Genomic DNA, 16,005 nt, shown 5'->3' on the forward strand with positions numbered 1-16,005 from the left:
ATTAGACAAAGGGGAGTGAAGGGAAGGGAGGTGGGGGATACAATTAGGAAAGGCAGTAGAATGAATCAGATGTGAACTTTACTATGTCCATATATGAATACATGACTAGTATAACTCCACAACACATTCAACCACAGAATGGGATCCTAATTAGAATAACTTATATTCCATACATGTATAACATGTCAAAATACAGTCTATTGTTCTTCACTAAAAAGAACAAAGAACAATAAATTATAAAAATCTCTTCTTAGAAATTAAATGATTAATCATTAGCATTAACTTTCTAAAATTTCATGACTATCAAGGGAAATAGAAAAGTCAACCTGCCAGGCTCAACACATTTTAATAATATAGAATATAAAATAACATAATAGAGATGCATACAAATGACTTGAAGTCTTGACATTTTAACTTTGGGAGTTAACTTAAAAGGGTCCATGAATTCAGATATAACAAATATAAGATACCTGTGAAATAAAATTCTTTTAATAAAATTTCTGAGTGAAGGTAGGCATTAAAAAATCTTTAGCATATTGAATGAAGCTTACAGATCAGAACCAGTGAGATGACTGAGCCAGTAGATGGCACTAAAAGAAAAACCAACCGCCTCTGAGATTTTTCAAGGACTTCAAACTATAGAAGTGAAAATTTTCAAGGTGATGTAAAATAGGTGAAAAAAAATCTGTATTTCCAATTACTTGTATGTAAAGACAAAGGCATAGATTGTGGCAAAAGCAAGAAAACATTTATAAAACATCTATTTTATTCTCTCAATTTGAATTATTGGCTACTGGACAAATAAGTTTTGTACATCCTATGAACAAGTTGTCTTAAGTTTCCATAAAGTAACTATTTAGACATGCCATCATACTAATTGTTCAATTGGAACAGCAGCAGGTGGTTAACCACTTGTAAGAAATCAAGGAGTAGCTTATGTTTGGTTTATAAAGGTTTGTTGTTGTTGTTGTTGTTGTTGTTGTTGTTATTTTTCTGTACATTTGCACTATTTGAGAATTTTGTATAGGACAAGCACTTGCAAAGGCAGAAAACAGTATTTAATATTTAATAAATTCATCCTCTGCTGATATTTTGTGGCAGATGTGCTCTGCTTAGTAGGATGTCAGAAAGAACAGAGAGGCAAACCCATTAGAAATTATCGGACATTCTCATTGGCCTGAAGATGTCTGAAGAGGTCTCTAAAGAGTAATTACCTGTGTAGAAGATGGAAATAAAAAGAATAAGAGACATTTTTGTATAAAGTATAAGGGATTATTTTACTATTGGCAGGAATCATAAGCCTCAGATGCATTATTTCTTGCTACTTCCAGTTTTTCCTTTTTTTTTTCTAAGATGAATTCTGCATTGCATACAGGACTTACAGAGGAACAATAGGAGTGTGTTTAATAATTCATTCTGAGAGGAATGAAAATAGAAGGGCACATCTTATTATAAGGATATCAAATGGATTACCTATTCTAGCACATAGGAGAACACTACAAAACCATTTTCATTCCTAGTAAAAAGACATTCTTTTTTTTTAATCTTGGAAATTTTTGATACTGAAGAACCCCTTCAATTCTTAGTGGTTTGTCCCCCTTTAAAATTAAGATACAGATACAATGTTGTCAGCTAGGAAAAGGAGAAAAGGGAGAGAAGGAGAGAGGAAGAAAATCAGGCTGGCGAGCTGAAAGGTCATTTTCCCCTTCGTGCTAAATGTGTGTTTTGATGTGAGCTGGCAGAAAGGTTGTTGCCCCAGGAAGCAGCCTTGTAAGTGGCATCAGCACTGCCCTGTTGGACAACTTTAACAAGTACACTGCTTCCTCCAAGCCAAATCTTGTTATTTGAATCTGAAATGGCAGCTGTGTCAAAACAAGTTTGCATTATGTAGATGTAGGTCCAAATTTAAAAATGCTGATTCAAAAAATCGATGTAACTTGGCGACAATCAATTATATTTGTCAGCTTCTTTGAATAACTGTTTATGAATGTTTCAACACTCTAGAACTGGATTCCATGGGGCTCCGTGGTATAGAAGCTGTGTTTTCTGAATCAATAATACCTGCCATTTATTAGACTTCTGTCATCCAGCAATACTGTAGACCAGATGTTATGAAGGGTCATTTTACTCACATGCTGCTAGATTCTGAATAGATTATGACAAGCTTGGCTCATTTTACTCACATACTGGTATAGATTCAGAATAGATTATGACAAGCATGCTTTTCCAAGCACTGCTGAGCTCATAAGGAAATAAGGGGATTTATTTTTTTCTTTTATTAAATAATCTTTTATTTTTTCATATTTTTATTGGTGTATTGTAGTTGTACATAGGGTGAGATTTGTTGTTTCATGCACACAATATAACAATATCATTTGACCAATATCATTCCCCAGTATTTCCCCTTTCTCTTCCCTCCTCCCTCCCGTTGGTCCAACAAGGAGATTTCAATGATCAGAATGAGAAATTAAAAATAATTATTGGGCTGGGGATGTGGCTCAAGCCGTAGCGCGCTCACCTGGCATGCGAGGGGTGCTGGGTTTGATCCTCAGCACCACATAAAAATAAAAATAAAGATGTTGTGTCCACTGAAAAAACTAAAAAAAAATTCTCTCTCTCTCTCTCCCTCTCTCTCTAAAAAATAATAATTATTATTAATAAAAATGTTGGCGAACATCTACATAAATTAGAAATATATTTTCCACACAAAGAAAAAATAATTAAACCAAAAGAGTGAGCTGAAATAGAGATTTATTTTTTAAATACTGTAATTTGGAGAGAGATCATTGGATTTTTTTTTCTTCTCCAGTTCTGCTACTGCTCAGGAACAAGGTTAAGACAGTGGGACATGGTAGCATTTTTGAAGGTAAAAGCTAAAAGATTATGCTTTTTAAATTATTAAATGAATCGCAAATCATTAAAATGAATCACAAATCAGTACAAGGAGAAAAGGAAAAATAAAAATAATCAAAAGGAAAAAAAAGAGTCATTGAAAAAGCAGGACAGATGGAAGGCTGAAAGCAAGAAACTTGGGGCAAGGCTAAGGTTTCTATTTCTGAGCATATAAGTGATTGGAGACCTGGGATAGCCTTCCAGTATGAACAAACAGAGGTTTGGATAACATGAAAATAAATTATCTAAATTCATGAACTGTGATATGGTAGATAATTAAGAAATCCACAGACACAAAAAGCAGAGTGAAAACTCTAACCCAGCTTGGTAAAGAGCTACTAAAGCCAGCTTTCGCCCTGAGGGTTGCAGTTTAATTACCTGGGTTCACACAGAAATCATGGATGCGATGCCAGGTCCTGCCCAGGGTGGGGAAATCTAGTTTTACGCAGGGGGCTTCTACCTTGTCAAGGTTAGTATGAAATCATCCTTACCACAGGCTAGCGATGAAATAGGTCATCTTCCCCTCGGTGCTGGGTAAAAGGAGGAAATCTCTCCTGTCCATAGCTTGTTTTCATACAGGCTTTTGGTCCAAGTACATATTACCTATGTTTCCCAACAAGATCTCAAAAAGACAATTTAGAACAGAACAGCGTTAGCACATTCCTCAAACAGCAGACAGAAGCAAACATCAACTCATAACTCAAAGAATTCCTAACAATCAACATCCTAGAATGACAGAATCTACAGGCAGAAGAAAGAGACCCTCAAAATATTTCAGATACTGGAGCTACTCATATCCAGTTTATAGGAGAATTTTAATGTGTTTAAGGAAATGAGAAAAAGTTAAAATTGAACAGAGAAAGAAGTCTATTCAAAATGACCATGCAGATTTCAAAGAGAACCAACTAGACTTCTGCAACTGAAAAATAGAGTGATTCAAAATTTTAAACTTGCACACATTAAACAAAATATACTAAGAAAATTAATAAATGAAAAGATAGCTCTAAAACATTATTCAGGATGTGGAACAGAGAAAGATATGAAAAATAACAAAAGAAATGAGAGTTGAATGAGATTTAACATATTTAACTGAGGTTCCAGAAGGAGATAAAAATCAAGCTGCGACAAAACTTAGAAAGAGAATGTCTGATCCAGGAAACCTAGTGAAACTCAGGATACATAACATCTTTAATCTAGACATACAATGAAACTTAAAAATACCAAAAAGAAAATTTTAAAAAGGCCAAAGTTGTTTCATTTTGCTATTTGCAATGGTGTAATTTAAACTGATTGTTGCTTATAGGTAGAAATGCAATTAACTTTCATGGATAGATTTTGTACCCAGAAAACTTCCCAAACTTTTAATTTCTGTAGATTATTTGGATTTTTGTGGATAAGGTTATAATCAATAAATAATGAGCTGTATATTTCCTTTTTAAAGATACAGAATTTTATTTATGGATTTATTTATTTTTGCTTCCCTCATTTTTTCTACTTAATTCTGCTGCACAACATGGAACATGAGAGAAGTTATCTTTATTTTGTTGGAAATCTTTTTTGCTATGACATTATTAAAAATGATGGCTGCTTTTTAAATTTTTTTTAGTTGTAGATGGAAGCAATGCCTTTATCTTATTTATTTATTTGTTTGTTTGTTTGTTTATTTATTTTTATGTGTGCTGAGGATCCAACCCAGTGCCTCACATGTGCCAGGCAGGCTCTTTACCACTGAGCTATAAACCCAACCCCAATGCCTGATTTTTTTAAAAAAAGATAATCTTTATCAGATCATAGAACACTTGCACAACTTTTCATGATGAAAGGGGAGTTTCCTGGTAGCATTTTTTCATCTTTTGAGATGGCGATGTGATTTCCCTCTAAACTACTAAGGCAAGGTCTTCAATGGTTGCTTTCCTAATGTTTTTTAAATTGATTTTTTAAAAATACATGACAGTGGAATGCATTAAAATTCTTATTACATGTATACAACACAATTTTTCGTATCTCTAGTTGTATATAAAATTGACACCAATTCGTGTCTTCATACATGTACTTTGGATAATGATATCTATCACATTCCACCATTCTTGCTAATCCCCTGCCTCCTCCCTATTCCTCCTTCCCCTCTTCCCTATCTAGAAATCATCTATTCTTCCCCTGTTCCCCCTCCATCCCTCAATATGAGTCAGCCTCTTTATATCAGAGAAAACATCCGGCATTTGTTTTTTTGGGATTGGCTGACTTCACTTAGCATTATCTTCTCCAATTTACCTGCAAATGTCATGATTTTATTATCTTTATTGCTCCTCTAGGTCATGATATATTATCTTTTTCATTCACTGCTTGATTCAGTTGACAAAGCTTTTATTTGGGATTTTTGTTGATGTTTTTCCTTCTTTTTCCTTTCTTGTCTAGTTTTTAGGGTTAACACTTTTCTACTAGCCTTTATTCTCTGGAATAATTTGTGTAAGCTTGGAATTAGTTGTTCTTTGAATTCACCTGTAAAGTCAAATGGGCCTTTGTGATGTTTTCTTTGTGAGGTTTCTGACTGCTGATTCAATTTTGTTCATGATTATAAGAATATTCAGATTTTCTATTTCTTGTAGAGTCAGGTGGTAAGTTGTATTTTAAGAATTTTCCCATTGTGTTGAAACTTTGAGTTTAATGGACTTTAAATTGGCCCTAGTACATTCTTACCTATTAAATCTCTGAAGTGCCTATAATTAAGTCCCTTTTCATCCTAATATTTCTTATCTTCTCTCTCTCTCTCTTTCTCTCTCTCTCTCTCTCTGATTAACCTTTTCAAATCTTGTCTGTTTTTTTTTAATCTTTTTCAAAGAACAGACTGTTGGCATTGATTTTCTCATTTATGTCTGTTTTCTATTTCATTAATTGTGGCTTTTATCTTCATGATTACCTTCCTTCATTCTACTTCCTTTGGCACAAGTGAGTGATGGACATGAAAATGCAGAATTTTAAAATGGCCCTTTCAACAGGAGAGAGTGGCTCCTATAGAGAGAGTCTGGGGTCAAGAAGACAGGGATAAAAGAAGGGGTACCACCCAAGAAAGGTAGAAATGTGCTCAAACTTCTTTGCTAATGCAACAGTTCTCTAATATTTGGTCTCAGGACTTCTTTACACTCTTAAAAATTACTTAAGGAGCTTTTGTTTAAATAGGAGATTTTATACACACACACACACACACACACATACACACCAAAGAGTCATCCCAGATATCCATGGGGATTGGTTTCAGGAGCCCCCGTAGTAACCAAAATTTGAGGATGCCCAAGTTCATTATACAAAATGGAATAGTATTTTCATATAACCCCTGTACATTTTCCCATGTACTTTAAATCATCTCTAAATGACATATAATACCTAATACAATGTCAATATTATGCAAGTAGTTGTTATACTGTAATTGTCTAAGGAATAATGACAAGAAAAAGTCTGTACATGTTCAGTACACACAATTTTTTTTCAAGTATTTTTAAATCTGCACTTAATTGAATCTGTGGATATAAAACCCAAAGAAACAGAGGATTTATTATATATATATTATATACATATATATGCATATATGTATATGCACACTCATACATACATATAAACATACATATATAATAAACTACTATATTCTACTATAGTATATGCTAGTATATTCTTTGCCATATTAGAAATAAAATTGATACATTTTTAAACACAAAAATACACAAGCACACATTTCATTGTTCCATTAGTCTTTTACTGAGAGTATAATTTAACATTTTTGGAGGAAAGTTTTATAATAAATATAAAACCACTAAAATGCATATATTTTGATCTGTGAATCTATTCAAGAAATTTGTATGAATGATAAGGAAAAAAATCTAATGTCCGGGTTGTTTGTGTGTGTGTGTCTGTGTGTGTGTGTATCTGTGTGTGTGTGTGTATGAGAGAGAGAGAGAGAGAGAGAGAGAGAGAGAGAATGATAAATTATGATCTCCAAAGAAACATCATTAAATATTACAATAGTAAGGGACAGATTCAATATACCTGGCGATACAGAATAAAATGTTTATATATTTGATTATGTTTCCACCTTTTACAGAAATTATCAAACATCTATAACATCAATATATTTATCTATAAAATGGGAATAATTGTAATACTTTATAGGAGTGTAGTGAATATAAAAAGATATTATCCATATCAAATATTTAACAGAGACCCTGTCATAGAGTAAGTGTTCGATAAATGTTAGATATTTTTACTACTATTGCATGTGTAATTCCATTCAATTGTGCAAATAATTAAGAGGATTTAGAATTAAATTTACTTAAATGAAAATGCATTTGTGATATAATTATGAACAAATTAACAGGATAGCCTATACAATCTGCTTCTATTTTTGTAAAGAACAACAATAACCAAAAAAAATCTGCAAAGATATACTCAAGTTTTAATTAGTGAAGATCACATGTGAGTTGTGGATGTTTCTTCTTTTGTATATCTGTATTCTCTTATTTTTCTTCTCTCTGATGTGCTGATAAAAGAAATTTCCTTAGAAATTGTACAACACCATGAATGACACCAGAGGGCGCAACAGGACTCTTGTGAGTTTTTTTGTGTGTGCCAATGTTGAGGGGGCAACCCACACTGAGCTGTCCATGAGCTGTCCAGGGTCTGAAGAAGACAAAAGTTTCAACCCAGAAGACAGAATGAACTTAGAGTAGTTTCCCACCAAAAAACAAACTAGCAAAAAATCACTTGCACATTAGGAGCTACCAATGCCAGCATTCCAGCTCAGACCATTTTGATCAGACTCCGGGAGTATATCCAGGCCTAGGCTTTTAAATCTTTTTTAAATAAAAATAAATCTCAGATGATTTTATCATGCATCTAGGGTTGAAAAGTCCTGATGCATAAAGAACCAAAGGTGACCTGACTCTGGGTGTCGGGCAGGATGAGAAGAAGCATGCCAGTTGCTCTCCTTTTCTCAAAATCATGGTCCAATTGCTGATGGATCTACATGTGCCCCCTTCTCCTCTACTCTCATCAGTGATCCTTCTTTCATTTCTGTGGCCTTCTCTGGGAAAGATCTCAGCTGCCTGGCCTCCATCATGCAGTCCTGGAAGACAGAGCAGGACAAAAGCTGAGGAGCTTGAGCCACTATTCATCGCAGCTCATTCAGGTTTCCACCTAATGAGTTCTCACCCCACAGGGGCTTCCATGCCACACTCCCAAGGCCCAGAAGATATTCACTCAGTGCTGCTGCTTAGGCTCCCAGATTCCTGGGAGGCCAGCTTTTAACAGATCCTGCTTGTGTGGAACAGACAATGGTGCCTGGAGGTTGTGGTCGAGGGAATTCTACAGTCCGATTTCTTGTGCTGTACAATTTGTTGAGGGGACAATCTATACTGAGCTGTCCATGAGCTGTCCAGGGTCTGAAGAAGACAAAAGTTTCAAGCAGACTGTGCAATAGCACTGGACCAACTCAGGAAGCATCCCAGCACCACTTAAGGCATATTTGGGTGGATCCTAGGCATCTTCCTGAGTAGACAGTTCCTACAAAGAACTGTCATTGTGCAGCACAGATGCCATAAGGAATGCCATTCCCCTCATTCTTCTATTCCATTTAGGTAAATCACAATCTGTGTATGTGTGTGTATGTGTGTGTGTGTGTGTGTGTGTGTGTGTGTGTGCATGCTCCTGGGATTTTCCTTTGGAATTAAGGAAAATTGCAGTTACAAACTGGTTTACCTGTACTTTTTCTTTTTTACTTCCCATTGAATACTGACCAATTGCTACTGACTTAAGACAAAGAGTAATAAGTAAATGCAAGGCCCTAGTTAGAATGCTTTCATTAGCAAAGAGTGATTTCCAGAAATCCCCAAAGAAATTGGTTGGATGGTTATGTCCGTGGAGGTGAAGGATATAGCAATAGCTTTAGATGTTACATACATTCTCTGGGGCAGACTGGTAGGTCTATTAGACATACCTGTTGGACCACTGCTTGGAGAAACTTAGGGGAAGTAAGCTCTGTCCACACAAAAATGAACTATTAGAGATGTTTCAATTATGTATTTTTGCATAGCCTAACAGCCCAAACCTTAGTGACTTCAGACAGCCACTTATTATTTCTCACCCTGCTCTGGGCATCCACTGGGATTTCATCTGTTGACCTTGAGGGTACATCTGGGACAGTTAGGTCTTGATCTTTCATCATGGACTTTCTCCTGATATGATGATCTCAGAGCAGTATATCCAAGAAGCATCCTGGTCATTCAGGCAGAAGCTAAAAGGTCTCTTGAAACCTCAGCTCAGGCATTTGAACATGATGTTTACCACATTCTATTAGTCAAGGTAGGTTAGATATGGGGAAATGGATTCCATCTCTTGATAGAGGAAGCTGAAAGACACTCATAGCCATGTATAGTATTGCTCATCTTGGACAATGACATCTTAGGCCAAATAGTGGGGGAGGGCTGTCCTATGTTTTTTGGAATGCTTAGCAGTACTTCTGGCTCCTACCCATCAGACACTGGTGCACAAGCAGGCTACTGTACATGCATGTGTGTGCGCACACACACACACATGCACACAGAAACACACACACTTACAAATGCAATGACCAGAATGTCTCAACATTGCCAAATGTCCCCTAGGCAACCAAAAATTCTTTCTGGTTGAGAACCAGAAGACTCTGTCAAGAGACTGTGTTCTCTGGCCAAGTCCTTTTACAGCTTACCTTATAAAGCAATGATCTACTACAGTGTTGGTCTTATTTTATTTCATTTTTGGATGGATTCTCTCACACTCGGAATTAGCACCTACTTTTTCAGTTACCACGCTGACTCAAATATGCTTATGTAAATTAATGACCCTATCAGGGCTATCTCACTTGGTTTGAATAATAAGATCACATACCAATTCATAGGTGGACCCACAAGAAACTTCTACTGAGCTAAGTGAAGTCCATCCATTCTCAAATGTGGATTCTCAAAAGCAATCAGCTTGTCTCCTGTTTTTGCTTCCCACGGTTACACTCAGAGACCTGCATCTGGCTCTCTGAGGTCAGGGTACACACATGGTGGTCACTTCAAAAGACAGGGGGGGAAGGGTTCAGCTTGCAGATGGGAATGGAAGTAACACTGTACAATTTGTCGAGTTTTGAGTTACTTCATTTTTGTTCACACACACATGGGCGACATCGCTAAGTCATATGGTTTGGGTGTATAATTTGTAGAGATGCATTTCTTATGAATGTTCTTTATTATTTAAACAGTCATCTCTTCCCAGCAAAGATTAATTTTCAGGTTTTTCTTGTATTTCATTGTTCGCTTTCCCAAATACCTGATTCTCAGTCATCATTACAAAATAACAGGAAATCTTAACATCTTCAAATGCCAGATGTGCTCTGGTTGAAAAATGGCATATATGCCCGTGCAATAACTGGCTCCTCTCCAGCTGGTTGGGGCTGTTTGTGATGATGATAATCTCAGCTGAGAGGTGTTGCTGACACCATTATTTCTTAAAAGAGACTGAAGGACCCAGCATCTCTATGTTCACAAAGCATCCCATTTTGTTGTCTCAGTTCTTTGATGTTGCCAGGAATCACTGAACTGAGAAGCAGAGAGAAAATTCATATTCCACAGAACATCTATTTTTGCTCAATAAAGAAGGAACAACATTATTGGCATAGGAGTTTCTGCTTATGGGACTGGACACACATGGAGAAGCCAATGGTGAGAACGAGACTCTGTCCAGAGATTGGGTTCCATGGACAAGTCCTTTTATAGCTTACCTTAAAAATATAAAAGGCTCCAAATCTTTATTTTTTTTCCATTGATCAAGAAATTGCGATGTGGGAGCAGGCGCCAGGTTGCAGGAGTTATCTGTGACGCTAACACAGTTACAGCTTTGCCTTCACGGGTCTGATGAATCGCTGCCAGACTTTAATTGGAACCTACACATGAAAAAGACAGACTCTTTTGACTGTCTATAAATAATCACAACACAGCGGAAATGTAGCAGCTATAGAAATAGTTACAGCAAATAAGAACTTCCCTTTGAAATCTGCAAAGTCTTTTTTCTTTTCTTTCTCTCTTCCTCTCCCCATCATCAGCGCTTCCTGTTGCTTCATATCTCGGTTTCCTTGAACCTGGAATGGCCTCCTAACCTAGGTTTGCAAGTTTGTCCGTAGAATTTTGGCTCACTTCTTTCTTTCTTCAATATTATGCTATGCAGTATCTGCCTTGGTTTTTAAAAGTTCCCATAAATGATTTAAAAGTTCATTTTCAGTAACATATTGCTTTAGGTTCTTAACTCTATGGTACAGAGCCTCCTGGAACATTGAATTTGTTAAACATGTGTTCCTTATCTTCTCAGAGACTGTGTCCTGTACCCACCTGTCATTCACCCCAGTGATGAGTCTCTGAAATGCAGGGCCTCAATAGACTTTTAGTATATGTGTGTGTTGTTAAATGGCTAAGGCATACTCTTCAAAAGCCACAAACCTCTTATATTACTTGAAGAACATGAGAACCAAGTACCAATGAAGATAAGTGAGAATTTAAAGATCTTTAGGAAATCTTGGGAGCCCTGCTCTATATGTAAAGTGCAGGCTTTGGCGTTGAGTTGCATATTTTCTAAGAATTAGGAACCTAGAACATCGGGGCATTCAGACTTCCAGGCCTCAGCATTTGCCCAGACAGCAAGTATGTGAGAAGGTGATGAACCATCTACAAGTGCATCTTTGTCTCAGGTTCTGTATGCAAAGGTTTACGGAGACTGAGATAGACGCCCTGCCCACCAAACACTGTAGACTGTACAACCCTTCAACCCTACAATATAACAAAAGTAGAATTTTTAGATGGAAACCCAGACAGAGACAGCCAGAGCCCCATGTCAACAGAGAGAGGCAAACACCCTCCCTGGGTAACAAGCTACAGACAGCAAGCATTTTGTATTCTGTATACTGGAAGAAGCAAGACTTCCTAGCAGTGAGCCACATGGGGATTTTCATTATGGGTTTGGAGATGTGGTAGGTGAGCCCAAAGGCAAGAGTGGAGACCCTCATGAAAGAAACAGAAAACAATGATAGCTGGATGCTAGGTACCTGGATAATGAAAAAAGAATCCAGAGAGAACTTATTTGGCCACAAAAGATCTAAGGTTAAAGACATTTTCATCGTGTTGTATTTACACTGGAACTTTACTGCATAACACTTTTTTGTTGGTATGTACAAATATTCTTATGTCAACTAAAGAGTCCACTTGGTTCTCATGTTATGGAATGAGAACAATATTTTAAAATCTTTGTATTGTCTTTATACAGCTCTAAGTTAAAGAACTCTGCAAGGAAATTTCAGTGCCTGATGTGGACAGGGAAGGTTCAGGTGTCCACTGTAGTTGAGGGGCAGACCTCATGGAAGGCTGGCCCAGAAGAATTCATTTCTCTCTGTGTGAGAATAGGCAGAATTTTGTTTCCCCATGACTCATGGATTGAAATCCTAACCCCTAGTCTCACAGAATGTAACTGTGTTTGGAATGAGCACTTTTAAAGAGATGAGTAAGGTAAAGTGAAGCCATTAAGGTGGTTTTTAATCCAATCTGACTGGTGCTCTTACATGAGAGAAAAATCTGAAGACAGACACATAGAGAGGAAAGTACAGGACCCCAAGAGAGATGGCAGGAGAAGCCTAACTTGCCCAATATTTCGATCTTGAACTTCTGGCCTTTAGAACCATGAGACGATCAATTTCTGTTGTTTGAGGCACCCAGGCTGGGGTTCTATGCTATGGCAGCCTGAGCTGACTAACACGGTGGGGTGCTCTACTTTAAGTCTGCACACTCAAGGTGATGGGTATCCGTGGGAAGACAGTCACTCACAGGGCTGTGAGTACTACAGCTCTAAGTAAAAAGGCAGGTGTGAACCACCTGGTCCTGTGGTCCCCTAAGCATCCTGGCCATTCAGGTAAGTCCGGAGTTGGCATGAGTCACTGTGATGGGAATAATTAGGGGACTTGGCATTAAGGTTTTTCTGATGACATCCTCTCCCTCCAGCCTCCCCTCCCTTCCCCTTCATATCTGCCCTCCCAGCCCTTGAAAAAGTACACACACCTGGTTTTGTTATTGTCCACCCAGACTGACTTCTTTCCTCACCATGCGCATTTCCTTATCTGAGCTTTCTGGGAATCAGAGGATAGCATATTAGAAAGAGGACTGACCAGCATTCATGTTGGGTCTCGGGTTATGGTTCTCAGACTTGAGCATGCAGTAGAATCACCTGGAAGGTTTGCTAAAATTGCTAAAACAGATTGTTGGGCTCCACTTTCAAAGTTTTTGATTCCATAGACTTAGAGTGGGGCTTGAGAATCTACATGCTAATAAATTCCTTGGGATGCTCATACTGCTGATCTGGGGCCCATAGTTTGAGAACTAACTATTCATTCATCTTAGGCCATGGAACAAAAGGAAACTGATTATTATTTTTCTTTTCTCTGCTTTGGCCCTAATCCAACTTTTTTTCACCACAGCAGACAGACTAGATCCATTTATGTTGTAACTGTATTTTAAATCAGGCCTCAAGTGAGATACAATCTCACTTGGGGTATCAGAAAAGGGTGCTTTGCTCTGACTAAAAATTTTTTTTTCTCAAATAAAGCTCCTGAGGAGGCCAGCTGTGTCTAAGAAGATATTATTTAAAATTCTGTTTAGCAAAGGCTTCTCTTTGTGGTCAATGAGCAATCAATAGTTGTCCATCTGTATCCAAGGTAGATTTCCATCTACAGCTAAGGATGCCCCCCATATCGAAATCCAGGGATGCTCAAGTCTCTCATATAAATGGCATAGTATTTGCATATAACTTATGCACATCCTCCTGTGTACTTGACATCATCTCCAGATAACTTATAATATCTCAAATAATGTCAATGTTACATAAATAATTGTTATACTGTGTTGTTTAAGATATAATAACACACAAAAAGTGTATATATCCTGTACATATGTAATTTTTTCTGCATATTTTTGATGTATGGTTGGTTAAACTGGCAAATGTAAAAACTGCAGACAAAGGGGGCCAACTGAACTACATCTTTAAATTTTATAAATAATTTTCTTTTTCTTTATTTATAACTATATTCCTCAAAATGGCTGGAAGGAAAGAAAGTATTTATCTATTACAGTGATCTAGAAGCTAATGATGATCTTTAAGTTTACACAGGGTATCTATTCTTCAATTTAGAAGCATGGAACCTAGTATTGAACCACTGAGACAAAGAACAGGCTAGAAGAGTCGGATCCTATTATGTTAAAATTGAAAGGAATGTTCAAAGTATTTTGTTTTGTAAGACTTGTATTCTATCAGTTTCTATTTGAATGACTATTGATTGTTCCTTGAAAGTACTTTTTCTTGAAATACTTAATATAATTAGAGTCTTTGTTACAAGAATAAGTAGAATCATTTTGTCAAAAATTCCTGCTTTGCGCCAGGCACTGTGGCACACATCTGTAATCCCAGTGGCTCAGGAGGCTGAGATAGGAAGACCACAAGTTCAAAGCCAGCCTCAGCAAAAGCAAGGTTCTAAGCAATTCAATGAGATCCTGTCTCTAAATAAAATATGAAAAAGGGCTGAGGATGTGTCTCAGTGGCTGAGTGTCCCTGAGTTCAATCCCTGGTACCCCTCCTCTCAAAATTCCTGTTTTGGGGTGCTGAGTATGCTCACAGTCTGCACTACTTCATCTCCCTCCCAATAGCAACCACAAAAGGCAATCAATGTGAGGCACAGGAGGTGCCCATTAAACTCAGCTACAGGGAGTCCCCTGAGCCTCCCTTGTATTCATTTAAGGTCTTTCAGTTGAAAGCATCATTGCCAACTCTAACAAGCAAGAATAGACAAAATAAAGGAGAAATTAAGGGGGACTGACTAAACCTCTCACATCTACCAACAACAACATAACCAGGCCTGGCACTGCAGGGGCCAGGCAGCTCCTGGGCCTCAGTTACAAGACCTCGGGGACTTTCTTTTCAGAGCTGCTGTTGATACCACATGACCCAACCTCAAGGGTTTATTGTCTCTGCTTCTCCCTCTTTCACATTTTAAAGTTATAGGAGAAAAAAAAATCTGACTGGCCAAACCCAAGTCTGGTGTGTGCACCATATTCATAGGATATAGCCAGGAAACCAAATAAGCTATGGCAGGCATGGAAACTGGGGGTCTGTGATTGAAGATGTTCCTGTGGAGGCAGGAGTTGCACATCAGCCAGCGATCTTTTTTTTTTTTTTAATTTTTTATTGTGGGTTGTTCAAAACATTACAAATNGACTCTATCTGAAGTGTGAGGAGTAAAGATTTGTTCCCAGGGTGTAGGCTCCCTATTTACCTCTCTTATTGTTTCTTTTGCTGAGAAAAAACTTTTTAGTTTGAGTAAGTCCCATTTGTTGATTCTAGTTATTAACTTTTGTGCTATGGGTGTCCTATTGAGGAATTTGGAGCCCGACCCCACCGACTGTAGATCGTAGCCAACTTTTTCTTCTATCAGACGGCGCGTCTCTGATTTGATATCAAGCTCCTTGATCCATTTTGAATTCACTTTTGTGCATGTCAGCCAGCGATCTTAAGGGACAGTCACTGTTCTCCTCTGCCCACTCACTCCCCGAAGCTCCCCAGATAATCTCTGATAATTCTTTTAAATTTATATATGACAGCAGAATGCATTACAATTCTTATTACATATATTGAGCACAATTTTTCCTATCTCTGGTTGTATACAAAGTATATTCACACCAATTTGTGTCTTCATACATGTACTTTGGATAATAATGTCCATCACATTCCACCATCATTTCTAACCCCATGGCCCCTCTCTTCCCATCCCACCCCTCTGCCCTGTCTAGACTTAGTCTATTCCTCCCATGCTCCCCCTCCCTACCTCACTATGAGTCAGCCTCCTTATATCAGAGAAAACATTCAGCATTTGATTTTTTGTGATTGGCTAACTTCAATTAGCATTATCTTCTCTAACTCCTTCCATTTACTTGCAAATGCCATGATTTTATTCTCTTTTATTGCTGAATAATATTCCATTGTGTATATATGCCATATTTTTTTTTATCCATTCATCTA

The 16,005-nt window shown here is 37.4% G+C and overlaps 1 long non-coding RNA gene across 1 annotated transcript; it reads right to left on the reverse strand.

The window, feature by feature from the left end:
• Window positions 1-6,750: 6,750 nt before the first annotated feature.
• On the reverse strand, window positions 6,751-12,156 carry LOC125617766. The gene is made up of 2 exons (XR_007348887.1): window positions 10,682-12,156; window positions 6,751-8,005 (listed from the first exon to the last, which is right to left on the reverse strand). It is a non-coding gene; the product is annotated as an uncharacterized LOC125617766 (long non-coding RNA).
• Window positions 12,157-16,005: the final 3,849 nt, after the last annotated feature.

This window comes from Marmota marmota, unplaced genomic scaffold (genome assembly GCF_001458135.2).
Source record: "Marmota marmota marmota unplaced genomic scaffold, marMar, whole genome shotgun sequence".
NCBI lineage: Eukaryota > Metazoa > Chordata > Mammalia > Rodentia > Sciuridae > Marmota > Marmota marmota.